This window comes from Pleurodeles waltl, chromosome 7, assembly GCF_031143425.1.
Source record: "Pleurodeles waltl isolate 20211129_DDA chromosome 7, aPleWal1.hap1.20221129, whole genome shotgun sequence".
NCBI lineage: Eukaryota > Metazoa > Chordata > Amphibia > Caudata > Salamandridae > Pleurodeles > Pleurodeles waltl.
Genome location: NC_090446.1, coordinates 1,367,256,592 through 1,367,273,677, shown reverse-complemented (window position 1 = coordinate 1,367,273,677; position 17,086 = coordinate 1,367,256,592). Strand labels below are relative to the sequence as shown.

The 17,086-nt window shown below is 44.6% G+C and overlaps 1 non-coding gene across 1 annotated transcript; it reads left to right on the top strand.

Moving 5' to 3' along the window:
- Positions 1–7,433: 7,433 nt before the first annotated feature.
- Positions 7,434–7,549, top strand: LOC138247487 (U5 spliceosomal RNA). Its single transcript, XR_011194525.1, has one exon. It is a non-coding gene; the product is annotated as a U5 spliceosomal RNA (small nuclear RNA).
- The last annotated feature ends 9,537 nt before the right edge of the window (positions 7,550–17,086 follow it).

Below are 17,086 nucleotides of genomic sequence, written 5' to 3'. Positions count from 1 at the left end.
GGCAGTCCTGTAGAAGCCTTTGCATGGGCTCCCTATGGGTGGTAAAAGTAATGCTGCAGCCCATAGGGATCCCCTGGAACCCAATGCCCTGGGTACCTAGGTACCACATACTAGGGACTTATAAGGGGGCACCAGTATGCCAATTTGGGATGAAATACTGGGTTACCTGTATGTAGTGACAAATTTGGGAAAAGAGGGAACATAAGCACTGTGGTCCTGGTTAGCAGGATCCCAGTGACACAGTCAAGCATACAGACAAAACAGTCAAACATACAGGCCAAAAACCATAAGCACTGGGGTACTGGCTAGCAGGATCCCAGTGACACAGTTAAACACACTGACAAACAGGCCAACAATGGGGGTAACCATGCTAGAAAGAGGCTACTTTCTCACAGTCATTGATATTATCACTGCAATATTTTCAATACAATTATTGATGAGAAAACTGTTCATGGCGGGGACACGAGTTATTGTTACCTTAGGGCAAGAGTTATAGTTACTTTAAATAACTCTAACAGCTGGATTTCTATGGTTTTGTGTGTGTAAATTCAAAACCTAACTATAACATCCCTGTAAACTTTGGTTTTTCTGTGATTTTCTAAGGTTTTTTAAATGCTAATTCTTAATTATAACATCTCTGTAACATTTTTTTTTTTTTTTAGTGAATATATATATTTTTTCATAGACAGAGCATTTTTTTGTTTTGCCAATAACTTTAACACCGTTTGATGAATCTTCACGGAATTGTCAAAACTAACATGATACTAACTTTAGCTGATATCTTGAAAGTTTTGGGGTGATCTATCAAGCGGGGCAGAGAAAAAGGAGGGGTCTCAAAACACTTGTTCCCCATTCTGTGTCTATGTGGATTTTGCATTCTTTTGACACTGCTACAGCCTGAACCGCAGAACTTTTTTGGCAGGAAGCTGGATCTTGGTCCACAGATTGTGCTTTTTATGATTTCAGGTAAATTTGTTCAGTAGATTCCTAGTTATTTAAGGGTAAAATATATAGATCCATCGGGACGTGCGGGGAGAGTAGCAAGACTGTAATTGAGTCACCGCAACCTGACAGAAAAGTTGCATCCACCATTAGGTTTTTCACATCCACTGGGGCATGGGAAAAAACAATGCAAACACACATAAGGGGTCAGGATTCAGATATCCTGACCTCATAGGACACATAGAGGGGTCCCTTAGGGCCACATCATAGGCAAAACATTGCACAGTTTCTTTTTGACCGATGCACGGATCAGCGGCAGGACTAAGTGAGGCCCCCCTCTGTAAATCTGCAGTGGACCCGCAGATCCAGAGACAAATTGAAAAAAGAAAACCACCCACTGCATCCAGCCCCAGGCTGCCCATGGCCAAAGACTGTGCTCAGCACTGGTTATATTAAATTTAGTGAAAAAAACAAAGGATACAGGGACTTTATAGTTAAATTAACGTTTTATCCATAACAAACCATGAAAATTCAGCAGTTATAGTTATACTTATAGTTATACTTATCTGAAGAAAATATAACTCATGGAGGAAAGTAACTTTAGGCAATGAGTGGTAGTTTCTTAACATAAGTATAACTATAAGTTTAACTGTTGACTTTCTATGGTTTTGTATGTATAAAACGTCAACTTAACTATTAGTGTTACTCCCCTGCCTGTAACCTTTTTTTTTGTTAGTGAAGGTATATATATAAATATATATATATATATATATGTATATATATATATATATATATATATATATAAATATTTCTATTTTTGAAACGTTTCTTGAATTGTGAATCTGTTCATTACTTGTACAGTACAGTACTTGGAGATGGATGTTAGTGCATTGACCCACATGATCTAGACTCTAAAACACAATCCATGAAATTATTCACACACACCCATACACCCAACTTCATGGGCAGGCAAAGTTCCGATGACACACAGGTGCAAGGCAGATACAAGTGGTATTAATTCAAGAATGTTAACAAAACACATGTTCAATACATCTTCAGTGGTGGGATTGGTAAATACAAAAGTTGAGGTATGATGTGTTAGAATGGGTCAAAGACTGAAGAGTGAAGTGTCCATGGGGGTTATGGATGCTGTCCACACTAATGGAGAGATCTTCTATATCCACCATGAGACAATACCGGGCCCACATTGGATTGAAAATCTAGTTGTGGTCTAGGAGCAGGTGGATTGGTTAGAGAGCAGGTGGGTTGTTTGTAGGTTAGGTGGGTGAGGAGGTCCAATGTAGGTGGTTGGATATCCCCATTTTTCTGAAGTGCCTGATTTGGTAGTGCAGCTTGGGACAAGCCCCTGTGTAAAAGTTCCTGTGTGAGCTGCATGATCAAGGCATAGTGTGTTGCAACATCCTACCTTGGCACATGGAGATTGTCCCATTGCAATTTGCAATGATATTTCTTTATGTGTTACAGACCCTGATCTGTCTGTCCATCAATCTTGGGAGAGGGGGTCTTCAGATAAGTGGGAATGTTGCACATGGTCACCGTAGTTCACAAATATCACCCAACAGAGGGGTCAGTGTTCAAAGAAATGATCCTCTCAGAGGCCAGCATTAGGCCATACCAACACCCCCCTGTATCTGTGGCATGAAGTGACTGGAGTTGCACCTGAGTGTGAGGATGGAATAGTGAAGGAAACTGTGGTACCAGCTCAGCAGGCTAAGAGGTGATTTGAAGTGAGTCCTGAGTAGCTGGGTTGAGCATCTGTGTCTTTTGAGCTGGTGGAGGGGACATTCAATCTGCAGGAGATCCCTAGGAAAGAGACTGTTGGTCAGCTATAAAATGGTATTGGAGGTGTTGTCCTGCCTGAAGCTAGCAATCTCCACTTCCTTTACAGTGGTGGCAGTCACAGAAATTGTGTCAGGATCAGGAATAAGTATGGTATGAAGAGGTTTGGCCATGCATTCAGGAAAAAACTGAATCTGTGCTAGAATACTGTGAGACTGTGGTCCACTGCTCTATGGTCACTTGGGCACCAGGGCAACTAGCCTGAGAAGGTCACAGGTTGGACCATCCAGGTCGTGTGTGTCATTGATGCTTTTATAAACAGTTAATTTGCCTTAGTAAGATGCAAGGCAACTTTCTGTGTTCACTGGTCAAGTATCTGTGTGCATTCTTGCATATGGAATGTGGATGATGCACACAGAATGTGTCTTATGAATGTAGGAAGTTGGAGATGGTCTGTGAAGCTGCCAGGACCTGCCTTCTCCAGCTGCTCCTATGTGCTTGTTTCCTTATTAAATCCTGTGGCTTACCTTGTAATATTTTCTTTGCTGACGATAAGGACAAGCTGAAATTGACCTGTAGGCATACTGAAACAGCGTATCTGTGGAAGAGTGACACTGTGATGTTCTACTTGTGTGTGCCATCATCGAGCACATCCTCCCAGGTCCCTTGAGACAGAGTTTGCCAGATTGGCAGTTGATGCGTGATACTTAAAGGAAAAAGAGCTGAAAACTGGCTCGCGCTGGTCTTACACTTATGGCTAGCACTGGCCTCATGGTTATGACTGCCAAATTTATCAGTTCTCTGTGAGTCATTAGTCCTGCTCAGTGACGCTACTAAAGGAACACATGAACAACTCCCTGCTTGCAGTGCATATCCCTGTGTCATCAGTAATAGGGAAGTGGACACCCCCATGTGTGCTACATGGCACCCATACAGCAAGGGCCGTGCTGAGGTCCACATGGACCATACACGTGTCTCCATTTTCCTGAATTGAGGAGGCCAGATAGAGGTCATTCACTGGAAAATTCAATTATATGCAAGCATACTGTGGATATAAATAATAATAAGTCTGGTTCATAACCTGAAGGCATTTGACTTGGTTTTGCTAATCATCCACAGTGTCATTTGCAAGCATGTGTATTTTGGAAGGGCATGATTGCCTCATTATGCTTTTCTATGCAAGCACACATTGAACTTGAGATGCAGTTTCAATAGGGAGGAGATTATAAAGTATTTATTGAAAAACAGTGTAATGGGGCATAATTAATCTCTATGTCATTGCTGGATTAGAACTTGTTCACAAAATGTAGAAGGTTACTGCACTACCCTTTTTGTGTCTGCACCTGGTGATGAAGCCTGGGGCATTTCTTTACATCTGGGGTCAAATGAGTCTTTTCTTTTCTGTTCCAAAGGGTGAAAGAGATAATTTTACCCATTCATTCAAATTAAATTTCAGTGCAATTCAATAGTCACACATTAAACCTCAGAGTCAAATTAAAGTTTCAGCTGGCTTTATTACAGACTTGAAGCCAAAGTTAAAAAAGTGAGTCTCAAAACCATGGTACAAATAAACAAAATCACCAATGCAGAGTTAAGGTGTCGTGCAATATTAAATTGAAGCAACATATAAAAGACCAACATTTAATAGCAACAACGCAGAAAATCGAGAATGTTGATGTTTGGATTCTGATATTAAGTTTTCCTGTCTAACCATTGTATCTAGTTCCTCTATTTTCTTAATAATAAAAGACTATCTGAGAAAGGTTAACAACAGGATTTCAGTAGAAGATTCAATTCGAGAGAAGTGCGGTGGCATAAAGCCACACACAAAATATAAGATCTGTCTCTCAGAAAGGTCTGCTCTGAGCAAGGGGCAGAGAGAGTCTGAGGCCCTGATTCTAAGCTTGGTGGGCGGCGGTAGCCGCCCGCCAAGCGGGAACCGCCAGAAGACCGTACCGCGGTCAAAAGACCGCGGCGGTCATTCTGGGTTTCCCACTGGGCAGTCGGGCGACCGCCGAAAGCCTGCCCGCCAGCCCAGCGGGAAACACCCTTCCCACGAGGACGCCGGCTCAGAATGGAGCCGGCGGAGTGGGAAGGTGCGACGGGTGCAGTTGCACCCGTCGCGAATTTCAGTGTCTGCAAAGCAGACACTGAAATTCTTTGTGGGGCCCTCTTACGGGGGCCCCTGCAGTGCCCATGCCATTGGCATGGGCACTGCAGGGGCCCCCAGGGGCCCCACGGCACCCCATACCGCCATCCTGTTCCTGGCGGGCGAACCGCCAGGAACAGGATGGCGGTATGGGGTGTCAGAATCCTCATGGTGGCGCAGCAAGCTGCGCCGCCATGGCGGATTCCCATGGGCAGCGGAAAGTCGGCGGTACACCGCCGGCTTTCCGCTTCTGGCCGCGGTTGTACCGCCGCAGTCAGAATGCCCGGCAGACCACCGCCAGCCTGTTGGCGGTGCTACCGCCAACCTCCGCCCTGGCGGTATTTACCGCCAGGGTCAGAATGACCCCCTGAGTCTTTTGTCAACTTTATTCTTAAGTCTTTGTCCCTCCAAGGGTAATGACATCACATTTTGAAACTTCTTGCTTGAAAAGCAAAACCTCCAATTAATTTAATTAGGATCTACAGCTTCAGAAGCCTCCATGTCTGAGCTTGGTGCACTCCTGCTCCCAGTGATTTCAAAAGAGTTACAGTTGCCATCTTTTGAGATACTCCTCTCACCCTTGCACCGCTCGTCTCTGGCTTTCTTATCTCTCACACACAATGGACTCCTTATTACCTTTGTTTCCGATCCTAGCACCTGTAGCTGGGAAAGAAAACATTCAATGAGCAAGCTCCACGTTGAAAATTAACTAAAAATATACATGGCCTTCACTCCAGCCAAGTTAATGAAAACACAAGTATACTTTCAGATTAAATGAATTCTGTTACTTGTAGTTAAGCTATGAAATGATTATATGAAATAATACTTCTAAAACATTATACATAACATAACTTCTCTGTTACTTATAGTTAAACTATGAAATGATTATATGAACTAATACTTCTAAAACATTATACATAACATAACTTCAAATAATGATTATATATAGCTTACATAAAATGTTATATCCAACTTTGCACTTTATTTGTATGCATTGCAGTGCACCATTTAGACGAGGGTGCTTCCTTACGATGCGCAGAAATGTGACCACTAAATTGTGACCACCAGAAAAGTGACCACCCTTTCACATTCATGTTTCAGAGACAGTGGCACAGCCAAGCTACGCTCTTTCAATATTAAATGGAGCAAGGGAAAGAAGGTTTTCAAACATTTTGTCAGGGTGTGTGGGACAAGTCTTTCAGTGGACACTCCGACACTGCTCATGCCCGTCCTGGGGGTTGAAAAGCCAGAGGTTTTTGTGAACTTACCAGAAATTTGTACACTAAAAATGATAAACACTACCTGCCTATAAGCAGGGTCGGACTGGCCTATGGGGTCACCCGACCAGTGCGAAAGGTCAGTGTGTGGGCTGTTTTATACAGTAGTCTGGCTTGACAGCTCAGATGATACCAGACAATGATCTGATACTCAAAACCAAGAGAAGGGCTTTGGCTCTGCCCACATGTTGGGAGTCAGTGTTACGGGATTTGATTGGACAGACTTTGTGAGCTTCCTTTGAAAGACTGCTTATTTAGCAAACATGTTTTCCCTTCCGTCCCCAAGGGGCACTGGTCATGTGGTACCAAGCCATCCTTCTTTGTACATTACTCGCTGGGTCCCTAGTGGTAGTGAAGTCTTACATGTATTCCATGTTTGCCCTTCTTTACTGTTTGCATAACCTACTCATCTGTTATCCTGGTGTCACTAGCTGTGCAGGTTCATTGTTTGTGCCTTCTTTGCCTCTAACCTCCCACAGCTTCTTCTACTTTCTGCTCAGACATTTCTTTCTTTCTTTTGCAGTTGGTGTGCCCAGCGCTACTGTGGTAGCAGCCATATATGACACAGAGGCATTGTTTCGCTTTTTAGGTCGAGCGTGCAAGCACTCTGGCCTGTTGTAATCTATCTGTGGGCTTTTAACCATGCCCACCGCACGCCCATATCTATCACTAGTTCATGGGCTTGACTTTCAAAAATCCTTTGCTATCATTGGTAAATGCTTTACGTGTGTCCCTCCTTGAGGCAGTTTTGTTACCGCCTTGGCCATCGACCCTCTTACATGGATAATTGCACCTTTGCCAATACGTTTGACTGCGAGCAAACTTCTTTTTCCTTTTGTGTCTCTTCTTCGCACTCATGGCATCTGTGGCGCTTTGAATCGGCTTGCTTATGTCAAACGTTTTACTTTTCATTTTCAATTTATGTGTCAAGAAAAGTCCAGTTAGGAATTTATAACAGCTTTATAACAGCTCTAACTCATCCCTCTTTGCCAATACTCATTTTGTTACAGTAGCTGATGCAGTCTTATAGGCTTCAAGTACAAAACACACCGGCTCATTCATTTTTCTCAGAAAGAAGAGCAATGAGCCAACAAGCATGCTTTGAGGTAGGCATATAAAAATCCTCTTTTTGGGTGCCACCAGTCCTCATAAAAGTCTGTGTGAGGCACCATTGAAAATGTGCAGAGTTTACTTGGTAAAGTAAATCACTCGGACAGTCTGTGGAACGGTGCTTTCTGCCGCCACAGATGGCGGCCATGAAACATATACTCTGGTTTCTCTTCAAACTGAATACATCTTTTACCTTTTAATAAAGATTTCCGTGGAGAGGAATATTTAAGATTTTCACTCAATTTTTGAAAGCCCTGCCAGGTGCAGGGTTTCCCTTATTTAGTAAACGAAAGTATAACTATATTGTAGACAGACTGATTATTTGCTGGTTCCTCAAGTGCAAAAACATTCTTTTGTTGTCCGTCGACGTGCTTTTGGAAAGTGATTCTTACTGTGACGCGGTTAACCTATAGCCCTGTTACATGACATATAAGAAGGACGCATTCTGCACAAAAAACTCCATATCATCCAAAAGGATCCACTACCATGTGGGAAGCAGTGATATATATTTACCAATTGATCCTTCTTTATCTGTCATTATAGGTAAGGAAGGATCAATTGGTGAATGAAACACAGAACTGTATCCAATCTGGGTTTTATTTCTGGATCAGCTCTTGCTTCTCTTTTCTCATTAATTATTAAGATGCTATTCAAATCCCCTCAGTGACTTAATTGTAAAGATGTGTTAAAGTATAGATTTACAAACATATATATATTTATATACGTGTAAAATGCACGTATATTTATAGCATGCCACGGTCTAACAGCCGACTTTGAAACTGGTGAATAAAGTTCGAATCCACCACAATTAACCTCCTGGGATCCTGTGAAAATCACTTAATCAACCCTTGCTGAAAATCCACAAGAAACAGCAAAGCCAATAGGTCGTACTTATGCAAGATCTAATAGCTTTGTCTATGCTATTTCTTAGCCATGTACAGCAGCATGGCTGAAAGTAAAAAAATAAAGTGCTATGGCACGAGCAATGCTTGCTCCATCATAGTGCTTTTTTATTTTATTTTATTTTACACCATGCTGCACAATAGCTGCGCAGCTGTACAACATGGCAAAAAAGACTGACAAAGCCAATAGGTCTTGCATAGGTGAGACCTATTGGCTTTATCAATGCCTTGGGAAAAAAGCGATATGATGAGGCTAGCGCTGGACCTGTCTAACTTATTCATTAGGTCAAATGTGCAAGCGCTTTGACCTGTTGTAATCTATCTGTGGGCTCTTAACCACACCCTCTGCACGCCCATCACTATCACTCGTTCATGGGATTGCCTTTCAAAAATCCTTTGTTGTCATTGGTAAATGCTTTATGTTTGTCCCTCCTTGGGCCAGTTTGTTACTGCCTTAGCCATCAACCCTGTTACATGGATAATTGCGCGTTTGCCAATAAGTTTGACTGTGAGCGAACTTCTTTTTAGGGGCGAGCGCAAAGCGCTCCGTCCCCTGCTGTAATCTCTCTATGGGCTTCTAACCACCCCCATCTCACGTCAGTCACTTTCCTTGGTTCGTGGGCTTGCCTTTTAAGATCTGCTTGCTTTCATTAGTGAAAGGCATGCATATGTCATGCCTTTTCTGGGGTTTAGCCCTCCTCAAGCGCACCAACCAACTACTGAAAACATACGAGGCTCGATGTTTTCCGTTTGGCTTCAGCACTACTTTTTTTCTTTATTTTGCAGCGCGATCTCGCTGGGCAGTAGTTGAGTGCTTGCATGACATCGATCCTGTTACATAGGTAATTGCACTTTAGACGGTTACATAGATAATTGCACTTTTGCCGGTTACAAGGATAATTGCCCTTTTGCTGATAGGTTTCACTGCAAGCAAACTTTTATTTCCCTTTGTGTGTTTGCTGATGGCGGCTGTCGGCATGCTTAAGTGAAGATTTTACTTTTCAGGTCATATGACAAGAAAAGTCTGGTTAGTTATGTGAAACTGTTTTACTTTTACTTTTCAATATATGTGGCAAGAAAAGTCCATTTAGGAGCTTACAATGCTAATAGCTCTAACTGGAGCAAACATGAGACCCATTGTATTACAAATGCTTTTTCCTTTTGTGTCTCTTCTTCGTGCTCATGCTCATGAGGGCTGTGGGGCTTTGAATCCCTTCACTTCTGTCAACTGTTTTACTTTTCATTTTCAATTTATGTGGCAAGAAAACTCCAGTTAGGAATTTACAACGCTCTCACACTCCCCACACCCCCGGGCCCATGTGCTGTGCCGCTGAAAACAATGTCCGCTTGTGGGTGGGCGCTCACCAGCTGTCATTATCGTGCCTAATGAGCGGCTCATTCTGGGGACAGATGCTGCAAAGCTCCTCTGCTCCATCTCTTACATCGGCAGTGGGAGCACCACTTGAGTGTTCTCGGGCAGACCTGGGCCACGTGCTCCCAGAGAGAGCCGTGATTGGAGAAGGACCACAGGCAGGCAGAAGTCTCACAGAGGAGGCTGGGGAGGGGTGTTTTACTCTTGTATCGCTTGAACTGCGTGAACTGTGCTATCGGAGGCAGACACGAAGGAGGGGGAAACATCTGGAGAGGCTGCAGGCAGAGGGCTGTCCGGCTCTGAAACGCAGGGTAGATGCGAGCCGTCCTGTGGCACAGCCCGAGGTCTGTCACTTGGAGATTGTGTATGCACTGCACCCGCCACCAGTGCTTAATTTGTGCTTGTTTTCGGTGCTGAGCACCGGCACTTATGTTTGAAGGCCGGGGCTTATTCTTCTGCCTCAAACATTTGCTGCGAGCAAAAGACACATATGGGAAAGAAGAATTAAGGAAAAAACGAAAAGGCGTCACTAAGGGCGAAAGTAGAAAGCTGCAAGAGTGAGCCGAAGGGGCAGGGAGTGGCTTTATGTGGATTGAAGAGGCCCGAGATGGCTTCAGGATTACGCCGCCTCAGGATTCCGTGTTCGCACATTTAATTGCAGCAGTCTCATGTTTAAGAGGAGGGCTTTGGGCGGGCACGTTTTTATTTACAAATTAAGCACTACCGGCCACGCCCCAGTTTATGGGGATCGGTAATTCAGTGTAATTTGTGTGTCTCTGGAAAGGTTTATGCGCTAGTAAAGCTGGACTGCAATCAGAAGAGAAGACAGATGTGCGCCTCTTGGCGCTTTAAAATGCCAAATGAAGGTCTTTCTGAAGTTGCAGAAATACAGATATTTTTTTTTCCTGATGAAATGAGGCTTGTATATGGCTGCACCGTGTAGGAGATCGCCTCTGAGGGCTGAACGGGAAGGTTCGGAATTGTGTATAGAACTTTGTAGGGCCCTGCCTGTTTAGAAATACTCTGCAGTTTGGGCAGATAAGGAAACTGGGGAATTTTACCAATATCCATACGACTTTGGTCAAGGCAGAAAGCCAAGAGTAGAACAATGTATGCTTTTTCGTAAATCAATAACATAGCCATAACAATAGCCACCCTCCCTGAGCATAGATGAGGAAGTCCATTTATGGCTTTTTTGCTGTGTATTGCTAATTGGATTTGTTTTACATTTAGATAATATTCTCTTGCAATAGTGTTAAAATGTCTTTTCTACGAAGCTGATATCTCAGAACGGATGGCTCTTGAGTGCAATTGCCCTCTTGAATTTCACGGGGCACTGGGCAAATGTGCAGGTAAAATCATCCTGCATGATTTTCCGGCCCTTTAGCACTTTCCTAGTCTTAACATGCCTTAACGTATTTGGTATTGCAATTGGCTGGAGTTGGTTTAGGTCTTTTGGGAATTATTTTATAACCGGTTATGACTCCTGCTTCTCACCCTTACTAGGGGCAATTTTTGGCTGCAGTGTTGTAGTATTCTTGCTCACGCCTACAAACTCACTGTCGCTTCTAGACATTCACTGGCCTTTCTTTCATTAAAATATATGTTTGGATGGCGAAAGGTTTACATAAAAAGGTGAAAATATTTACATTTGCTGAAAATACAATCATCCACCAAGGGGGCGTTGGAACGTGTGCTTTGAGTTCCCACTACGGGGCGTGACTGTCGGAGGGTTGTATCCGAGTGCAGAGAGAAGGGTGCAGGGTGAGAACTCTGGCTGTATGAGTGCTGGGTGAGCGGTGCACAAGTGGAAGTGTGTGAGTGTAATGCCAGAGGAGTATTTATATGAGTGAAGGATGAGGGTCATGTGTTGAAGGTAGGTTGAGCGGTATGCCCGTATGAGTGCAGTGTGAGATGCATTCTTGAATGCGTGCTCTACACTAAAGCCAGATTTTTTGGCACTGCCAATGCTTATTTTAACTGTTTGTGGGCCTGTTTTAAGGTCTGATGGGCCGGGTTTTACTGCTTATTTCCCCATTTTGAAGCAAATATTGCCTACAGCAAGCTAAAATCCATGCAGTCTCCCATACCTTGCAAAACACTTATACAGTGTGGGTTTCCAGGACCAAAACTGCTCCGATTTCCAAATGGGGGTAACTTCCTTAGTTGATTTGTTAATAGGGGACACTTTTATTTGGGTGCACAGGGCCGTTTTCTGTCACAGTCCGACCATGCCTACAGGGCCACTATCCAGTTGCCCTGTGGCCCCATAGGAGGGGTGTGTGGGTAGGGGGGGAGTAGGTGGATCATCCCAACATTTAACCTTGCAGGAATTTAGAAAGCAAATGAGATCTTCAAAATGTGTGCTTATCTTGTCACATTTGCTGTGAGTTCAGAAGTAGAGGTCTAGTGTCAGGCAATGTCTTCTGATAGATTGGTTCTCATTTAACGTGGAGATTAGTGTTTACTTTTTATATCACTGATTGGAAAGTAAGGGGAATTTTGTAATGTGAACCACATGACAATTTCGCTGCAGGAAGTGAAAGTATGGGGTACAAGAAGTGTCAAATGTTTTCTAACACAATGTAAACGCTTATAAAGGAATTATACAATTATTTCAGAGACAAGGCCCTCGACTGGATCCAATCCTTCCTTCAGGCAGAACTCAATGAGTGAGGGGAGTGAGACGAGTGAGACTCGCCCCCTTCCTCACGGACCCAACACCTACCACCTGCGGAGTTCCCCAGGGGTTCTCCCTCAGCCCCACGCTGTTTAACATCTACATGACCCCACTGGCCGTCATCATCAGAAGCCACGGAATCAACATCGTCTCCTACGCCGACAACACCCAACTCATCCTCTCCCTATCCAAAGAACCCAACACAGCCAGATACAATTTCCACGAAGGCATGGGAGCAGTCGCCAACTGGATGAAAAAAAGGCTGCCTTCAACTCAACGCAAACAAGTCAGAAGTACTCATCATGGGCCCCAAACCCCACATGTGGAACGACCCCAGGTGGCCACCCACCCTCTGAAGCCCGCCCACCCCCACAAACCAAGCCAGCAATCTCAGCATCATTCTGGACTCCAAACTCAACATGGACCGCCAAATCAACTCAGTCACATCCACCTGCTTCCGCACCCTCCGCCTCCTACGCAAGACCTTCAAATGGATCCCCCTCGAACAAAGAAAGACCGTCACACACGTCCTCATTACCAGCAGACTGGACTATGGCAACGCGCTCTACACCAGGATCAACAATAAATATCCAGAATGCCGCCGCCAGACTGGTCCTTGACCTGCCTCGACACTGCCACATCTCTCAACACCTGCGCACACTACACTGGCTTCCATAGATAAAAGAATCACCTTCAAGATCCTCACCTATGCACACAAAGCCCTCCACAACACCGGAGCAGCCTACTTGAACAGGTGACTCAACTTCCACGTACCCCGCAGGACCCCATGATCAGCCCAGCTCTCTCTCGCAGAAGTACCCCGCATCAAGAAAACTAGAACAGGGGGACGCTCTTTCTCCCACCTCGCAGCCATAGCCTGAAATGCTCTTTCGCTCCAACTAAGATGAACTAGCCCGCTCCTCAACTTCACGAAGGAGCTGAAGACATGGCTTTTCGATGGACGCTACATGCCCTGCAGTGCCTTGAGACCCTTAGTGGGTGAGTAGTTGCGCTTAATAAACACCTGATTGATTGAATATTTCAAAATGCATCATAAGCAATGAAAGTACAACTGAGGCACATTGTTTTTTTTGTAATTCTGACGTGATGGAAATTAAGATTTTAATATGATGAAAGCATAAACAATAAATATGCGCAGAAATCCAATTTTCACACTATGTGCATCATATATACGTTTAGCGGTAAAACTACATGTCTGATGCATATTTAGTGGCTATTTCAAGAGTCCATTTAAATGAAAAATTTGCTTTTGGCTGGAGCTCAGAAGATGGTGGACATGTTTTTTTAACTTTGGGACTGGCTGCCTAAATATCCATCATAATCCTCAATAGGCACCTGACGTTCAGTTTCCACTGCCGAAAGGAGTAGCTAAGTACTGACAAATTGCGGTTTCCCTGACTAGGACAGCATGGCAATGAACCGACACAGCTGCGTTAAGGCCTTGAGCGGCCGAGGTCCAGGTGTGAGCCTGCGCTAGCGATACCTGGTGATGTGCAGAGATGCGCTGGCAACTGCTGTGCCTGGGGATCACCCATCTGATGAGCTCACCCTGGATAGGCAGTCAGCACAGAGAAGCTGAGGGTGGTGGTTGACACTAGAAGACTGCTGTGCCACTCTGATTATCTGGCAGAGAACGAGGTGCAACAGCGTGATTAAGCTGTGGGGTCCTGAAAATGTGTGCCACCGGCTCATGTGCCACTTCCAATAGGTCTGTTTGTGTAGTAGGTGTAGTACCAAGCCCACTGAGATCAGTGGGCGAGAGGCTGCCCCTGTGCCATGAAAGAGGCCCATGAAGAGAGGTAGTGACCAGCTGATGGTCTAGCATGACAAGCCATTTATGGCGTGGATTGCGAGGGTGGAGCTGCTGGCCTTGCACTAGTGGAACCCGGGACCTGGGCCAGGGGCAACTGATGCTGTGCATTTCCAGGGGAAGAGCCCTGAGAGGTGGACAGTGCTGGGGCTGGTGGAGAGTGAAGTGGCTGGCCCGGTAAGTGGCTCATTGGGCCTGGCGGAAGCCCAGGCCCCTGACTGAACTGCTGGCTTGCTCATTGATGTGGGCAATGTTGAAGGCACTAGTGAGCCACACGTTCCTCCAGGGCTTTGGGGCTGATGGACTCAGTCAGTGTCCCTCTCTACTTCCTCCCTGTTTCCTTGTGACAGAGACTGCAATCGTCGTTTGCGCCCTTCTTTTGCCGGTGCAGCCGTTGTGACAAAGGACAGGTTTGTGGTCCCATTTAAGCAGGCCAACATGGATTAGTTCACCACCAAAATGATGGCCTTGGAGCCAGTGGTGGGCACTCAGGATCTGCAAAGGCATCTTGTCATCGCACTCCTAGCAAGAATCCTGACAGCAGGGATTCCACTGATGTGACCCTGCAGACAATTGCTGACACCAGGCAGGCATAAGAGACCTAAACCAGTGCAGTGGGGTGTGATGTGACCTTACTACGTCAAGACATCCCGACAGGCAGTTGACTGAGCCATGGAGGCCAAGGGGTGAATTTCATCCCTAGAGGATGAACTTAAGGGTCTCCGCTCTGAAGTGCAAAAACGGTATACCACTAACTTGGAGCTTTGTGGCCGGCTGGAGGACAGTAAGTGACAGTTCTGACACAACAACCTAAGGTTTGTGGGCTGTCCTGAGGGACTTGAGGGTGATGATACGGTCCACTTCCTGGAACAGTGTTTGAAGCAGAAATTTCCTGTGCCACTGTTCTTCCTTTCCCTTCTTAATAAGAGAGCTCATCAAGAACTGCGCCCACGGCCGCAGTCTGGTGCATCAGTGCGTATGATAATTGTCTGCTGACCATGATGGGGGAGGGGATTTTGTATAATGTCCTGGTCTGCAAATGGACTGAACAACAAATTCAAAAGGGGGGCAGTCATGTTATACTTTGAGTACCACACCCCTGACATTCTATCCCTACAAGAGACTGACCTACTGTGCACAAATTTCTTGTTTCTGGGCAGACATGGTTACACATGAGTTTATCATTTGGGTTTCACTAGAGGGACTAGGGGTGTTACAATTATTCATCATTGAACGTTCCTCATCTTCATACAATAAGTTCACGCAGATGAATTGGACTGATATTTCATGATCACTGGTGAACTCGAGGGATTTCCATGGTCACTTATAAGTGTTTACGTTCCCCCTCTTTAACCAAAGCTATGTTGTAGCTATGTTGTTCGCCTTGATCTCACTTTTGGCAGTCTCCGTGGCAGGTATGAAATTGGCAGGAGGGGACATTAATGCGAAGATGGACTCCTCAAGGCATACTAGCGGACTGTTAGAAATGGCAGCCTTATGGTGGTCTCCCCCCTAACTTTTTACCTGCCTCTCTCCATTTTCTGACTTTGTTTTTGATGGCTTTAGGACTCTGTGCACTTTACCACTGCTAACTAGTGCTAAAGTGCTAGTGCTCTCTGCCCTAAAATACGGTAACATTGGCTCATACCCAGTCTGCAGATTTAATTTCCTTATAAGTCCCTGGTAAAGGGCAATACATGTGCCATGGGCCTGTAAATTAAATGCTTCTAGTGGGCTTGCAGCAGTGATTGTGCCACCCACCTAAGTAGCCTCTTAACCATGTCTCAGGCCTGCCATTGTAAAGCCTGTGTGTGCAGTTTACACCGCCATTTTAACCTGGCAAGATAAATCTCTTACCAGGCCCAAACATTCCCTTTTTAGGTTTCATCTGCATGCATGCTTGCAAGCTGCTTGCAAAATCTATTGTTAATTAAAAAAATAAACATAATAGGGGCTTAGAACCAGCTTCTTACTTACCTGAACTTATCATTGGCTTTCTCCAACGTCGCTCTGATTTACGTGCTTTTGATTGGCCAGCACCTTGTCTGCACATCACTTTCTGTTGCCTTCATCCTCTTGTTCACCTATCTTGCCGTTGAGGTGCCTCTGGACCAAGTACTTCTTCAGTCACTTCCCAGTGGACACTGGCAAGTGCCCTTCCTCTGGCTTTCTGCATGCCATCTTTTTTCTTTGCTGACGTCTTCCTTCTTTGCTGCTTTCTTCATTGCTGTCTTCTTTTTTCTTTCTGCATGCTGTCGTCTTACTGTGCTGATGTCTTCTTTCTTCACTGATGCCTCCTCTGTTTTCTTCCTTCGTTGCTGTCTTCTTTTTTCTTTCTGCATGCGGTCTTCCTTCTTCTTTCTTACCTGCTATCTTCTCTGTCTTCTATCTTCGCTGCCTTCTTTCTTCTTTACCGCATGCTGTCTTCTGTCTTCTTTCTTTGCTGTCTTCTTTCATCCTCACCGCAGTCTGTCTTCTGTCTTCTTTCTTCTTCACCTCATGACATTTTCCGTCTTCTTTCTTCACTGTCTTCTTTCTTCTTCACTGCATGCTGTCGTCTGTCTTCTTCCTTCGCTGTCTTATTTCTTCATTACCGCATGCCATCTTTTTCCTTCTTTCTTCATGGTCTTCTTTCTTCTTCACCGCATGCCGTCTTCTGTCTTCTTAATTCACTGCCATCTTCTTTCTTCACTATTTTGTTCTCTGCATGCCCTCACACCAATAGGTTTCACCTTTGTTTCTTCTTTCTATCTAACTGGGTTCTGAAATTAGCCATTAACAGTTTATCGAATTTAAAACAAACATTATTATAACATGTTTTCCAATATTTTAGAATCCAGTTAGATAGAAAGAAAAAACAGAGGTGAAACCTATTGGCTTTGCCAATGCCTGTTTATTTATATATATATATATATATATATATATATGTCACCCCTATGAGAGGCCCTATGTGACACACAGGGCTGGGTGAAATGTATTTAAAAGGCCACATACTTTTTAATTTTTACATGCCCTGGTAGTGA